Raw genomic sequence first — 4,570 nt, 5'->3', positions numbered from 1 at the left:
AACCTTTCTGTTATTTGAATGGTGAACCTTTCTGTTCCACAACCTCTATGTGACCGGCCTGATAGCGTACTTGGAGGTTACTATTGCATTGAGGTAATTCCCTACATGGCACTGCTGGCCAGTTTTTGCCTCATATTTCTTCTTTATATTTACAACTGATGGTAATTACACTGGAGTGGGCAAAGAATATACCATTTCAGAAAGATATTTGGTCATCTAAAGAGAGCACTTAACTGTCACAGGGATACGTTCCAATAATAGTCTGGCTGCAGCAGACAAACAAAAAAAGAATTCATGGTTCAGCAGGATAAAAATCATAGTGCTTAAAAGCTGGTTCTAGTTCAAGCTCATTTCGAAAGATGAGATTTAGTGACTTGGTGAAGATCACTATTTCTGGTAACTAGTAAGCTAGAACAGGAGCCAGTGCTGCCTGAAGAGCCTAGGGGGTTATCTGAGATACTATTGTTATTCCTATGTGGGTCCTGGGTAATGACTGACCAAGCATTCTAGCACATGCTATGTAATGGCTAAAAATATGAACTACAGCTGTCACATTTAATTGATTAGTATTAAATGATGCAAAAATACACAGAGAATGTCTCTTTACTAATGGTTTATAGAGGTGTCACTGAGACATTTCAAGTGCTGAAAATCGCTCTTCTTTCCTCCTGTCGATTTAATCGTGACATTACACCTTGCCCTTTGATTCTAGAAGACTGAGCTTCAGTCATTCTTCTCAAGTTAGTTGATTTTTGCTGGAAGTTCATGCCCAGGTACCAAAAATATTTAATTCGTAAAGGCTTGTACTCACCAGCTAATATATATGAAGAGCTGTGTGGGATATTTGGAACCTAACAATGACCAAACTTTAAACTATGTGAATCAACAAACATTGGACTTCCTTCTACGTGCCAGACACTGATCTAGGAACTAGAAAACCATAACAACAGTGCGTTAAACCAGAGAATATTCATTACCAATAAAAATAAGTCCACAGGCTCGATTTGCCAGCTTAGCTATGATCTCAGTGACCCGAATGGTGATTTTTGTCAGTCCTATTATTTTAGAATTTTCCTTTAGGCTTTTTACCTAGTGGTCACAAAATACCTGCTTCAGCTCCAGGTCTCCTGTCGCCACATTACCATCTCCAAAGCAGGGAGAATGAGGGTGGTGGGAGAGATATTCTCTTATAAGTCTATCTTAGAAAATTTTGGTACTGAGTCTTCTCTGCAGACTTCCCCTCAGATTGGTGTTGATGAGCAGAACTTTCTGTGGTGTTGAAACTATTCTAGAGTTTGTGCTATCCAAAATGGTATCCAAAAGCCACATATAAGTGGGCACTTGGCTTGTGGATAGTGTGTTGAAAGAACTGAATTTTTAGTTTTATTTAATTGTAATTAATTTACATTTATTTTTCTTTTACTAGTTTTCTTTTCTTTTCTTTTTTTTGACTGTCAGTCCTTCCAGTTTCTTTCTTTTTTTAAATTTTATTATGTTATGTTAATCACCATACATTACATCATTAGTTTTTGATGTAGTGTTCCATGATTCATTGTTTGCGTATAACACCCAGTGCTCCATTCAATATGTGCCCTCTTTAATACCCATCACCAGGCTATCTTTTATTATTGTTGAAGATTTATTTGTTTATGAGAGAGAGAGAGAGCACGAGATGGGGGAGGGTCAGAGGGAGAAGCAAACTCCTCGCTGAGCAGGGAGCCCAATGCAGGACTTGATCCCGGGACTACTCGGGGATCATGACCTGACCTGAAGGCAGACGTTTAACGACTGAGCCACCCAGGCGCCCCTAATTTACATTTAAATACTCACATGTATCTAATGTCTACCATACTGGACAGTATAACTTTTGGTTCTTTTTGGCTAGAGTGAGGTTATGGCCACCCAGGGTTGCAAAGAAGGCTGGGAAAACGGTTAGCTTTTTCAGTCTCTAAAGGAGAAAAGGCTTGGGAATGGCTCTTGGGCAGAAGTGACAGCGTCTGCGATAAAAAGTAGGTAAGAGCGTCGTAGAGGTGGTGCAGTGTGCGAGGCTAACAACATAAAAATGTAAACAAATACATTTTAAAAGGGAGCTATCTTCAGGTTTGAACAAGCCATGTTATCTAGACTCATTCTAGATGATTGGTCTAGATTTTAGAGTAATTAATAGGGAGTGAGTGGAGGTGGGAGTAATTTAAGAAGGCGGTTGGAAAAACCTCTAGGAGCTCACAGGCTGGTAGAGGAGGAAGAAGACAAGCATGTAAAATAAATTGTTAACAATAAACCAGGTGGCATATATGTATATACACACACATATTTATTACATATTCACACGTACATAGTTATACATTGTCCCTATTAGGAGGGACAATGCATTTGGAGTGTTTCTCCGGTGTCTCCTACTATCCTACTAGTGTAAGATAGCAAGGCAAGATTGACAGCATAGAAGCTGTGGAATGTGGTCCACCTACCATCCCTAAAGCAACACAGCTTTACTGGACTATGTGTACACAAACACGGTTAACGAGCCATTTCTCAAGGAGTTTCTATAGGATATTCTAAAGTGGGACAATCACAAACACAGTGAGAACTTTGAAAGGACCTATTACGTCCGACAACTTCAAATGCTATGATGTTCATGATGCCTAAGGGGGTATCAGCAGTTGACAGACCTGTCTGGCAAGAGGCTGAAAGGGCTGGGGTAGCTTAATTAAAGCGAAGTTTTTGATTTGACTGAGGGTAAGCGACGGTAAGCGATGGTAAATTTCAGATGGTATCATCCTCTGAGATTTTTCTAAGTGTAGACAAGACGACTTGCCATTTTATGAACCCATACTGGTACAGAAATGATGATAAACGAGGGTTGGATAATTCAAAGGACTAGAGTGTTGAGAGATAAGCTTCCTTAAGTTCTTTCCAGTTTTCATATACCACTATCTTGTGATCTCTAAGGAGATTTATTTTTCAAAGATTTCTGTGCAAGAATGGCTGAAGTTATCCACATAAGAAAACATTTCATTTCTTCCATGTTTCTCCTTGGATTCATGGTACCACTTGAGATTCTTTTTCTTGTAATTCTATACTTTATATAACTTTCTTAACACAGTGAAGTAAAAAGAGGATACGTGTCAAATTGGTATTAGTACATGTGGTACAAAAATTTCAAAACAGACACGCACAGTTACCTCAACTATAGGCTGAAACAGAATATGTGAAAATCTGCACAGATTCTAAATTCACATGACAATTTGTAGCTATGACGATAGTAATATGGCTATTAAAAACTTCCATTTTGCTTCCATTTCTTTTATAAAGAAAATGGATGATGATGATGATGACAATTGTGTTAGTGGATAATAATTCTCTACATAAATTCAAGAGAAATGTAAGCAATTTTGCCTACTTAACACAGAGGCATTTGTTTTTGCCTTCTAGCTGATATACAGATTTATTTTATGTATTTATTTTTTATTTTTAAGTAGGCTCCCTGCCTAAGGTGGGGCTTGAACTCATGACCCTGAGCTCAAGAGCTGCATTTTCTTCTGACTGAGCTAGCCGGGCACCCCTGATATACAGATTTAAAGCTACTTAATAGTGATGATGATCTCCCACTTTTTCTACCCATCGGTGTGGAGATCTGTAGTGTTCAATGGGGTAGCCACTGGGCCCCTTGGGCTATTTAAACTCAAATTTAAATTAATTAAAATTAAATAAAATGAAAAATTATCTTACCTCACACTGGCTACACGTCAGGTGTTAAACAGTCACCTGGACAACACAGACCTAGAATATTTCTGTCAGGGCATGTACTATTAGCAATGGATACTGTTGGATTTATATAGCTGAATCTCAAAAAATGTTGGTCGAATGAAGTCCTATTTAAATATTAATGCAAGAGTGTACGTTAGATGGAGATGATTTATTTACTATCGAGAAAAATCTAGCCATAGATTCCTGGGAATTGGTCCCTTGGATAAACTCTGCTGGGGCCTTAGACCCAGGCAAGAAAAACCCTGCCCTGGGCTCTGCATTTTAGAGGGCACCATCTCAGCTCCCCTCCCCAAGAGGAAAAATTCTCCAGGGACAAGGGATGTGTTCCCCAAGAGCTTGTGTCCCCTTCCTGCTTCTAGACCTAACCCAAGGTACCCAGGACCCACTAATTCACTGATCAAAAACTCCTGGGGGCACCTGGGTGGCTCAGTGGGTTAAGCATCTGACTCTTGGTGTCCTTTCAGGTCATGAGCTCCAGGGTCATGAGATGGAGCCTGGTTCCCTCAGCTGCCCCTGCCCCACTCACAAACCCTATGGGCAAGAGAGCTGTCTCTCAAATAAATGTGTACATCTTAAAAAAAAAAAAAAAAATTCCCAAGGCTACTTCTGGGACCTGAGCAGGCCCCTTTCCAGAATTGTCCTCCCAATGGAAGACCAAAAAACTGATGTATGCCCTGCTAGGCCAAGGGTGACTGCTTGAGGTCTTGGACAGAGCTTGGATGAGTGGGCTCAGGTATCCATACATGTGCAGAAAACCCCTCTTGTTCACGAATGGAGCCGGCACAGGAAGCAACGGGGGGTG

The sequence above is a fragment of the Halichoerus grypus genome, chromosome 3 (assembly GCF_964656455.1).
Source record: "Halichoerus grypus chromosome 3, mHalGry1.hap1.1, whole genome shotgun sequence".
Taxonomy (NCBI): domain Eukaryota; kingdom Metazoa; phylum Chordata; class Mammalia; order Carnivora; family Phocidae; genus Halichoerus; species Halichoerus grypus.
This window is presented reverse-complemented; position numbering follows the sequence as displayed.